Here is a 464-nt window from a genome sequence, read left to right as displayed (position 1 = left end):
TCCCTACAGGGCATCAAAAAGGATGTTTCTGAAATGCAGAGCTGATCCTGTCACTCACATGCATAAAAGTTTTCAAAGTTTCTGCAGCAAGAAACCCGAGAGACTCCAGTTGAATCCAGAGCCCTTTGTGATGTGATCCCTGCCCTCTATATACTTCCCAACCTGTCCTCGAGCCCCAGACAGTCCCGGGGACATGGGATTCATTCAGCAAATGAATACCTTTAGAGCCTCTGTACTATCACCCATGGGTGCATGCAGCAGGCACTCAGGAACCGTTGAAAAGGATGAATGGTTCACATGATCTCATGCAGGACTTCCAGTGGCTCAAGAGGAATCCCATTTGCTAAATGAGCTCCATTTGATTAAACTGACTCTTTTGCAAGTATTCATTTTGTGCCTCCTGTCTGCCAGGCATATTTTCCTACTGAGCTTCATTTGCTGCCAGCTGTGGGGCTGAGGTACCT

This window comes from Lipotes vexillifer, unplaced genomic scaffold (assembly GCF_000442215.2).
Source record: "Lipotes vexillifer unplaced genomic scaffold, Lipotes_vexillifer_v1.1 scaffold977, whole genome shotgun sequence".
NCBI lineage: Eukaryota > Metazoa > Chordata > Mammalia > Artiodactyla > Lipotidae > Lipotes > Lipotes vexillifer.
The sequence above is the reverse complement of the archived record's forward strand: the minus strand, read 5'-3'. Positions refer to the sequence as shown.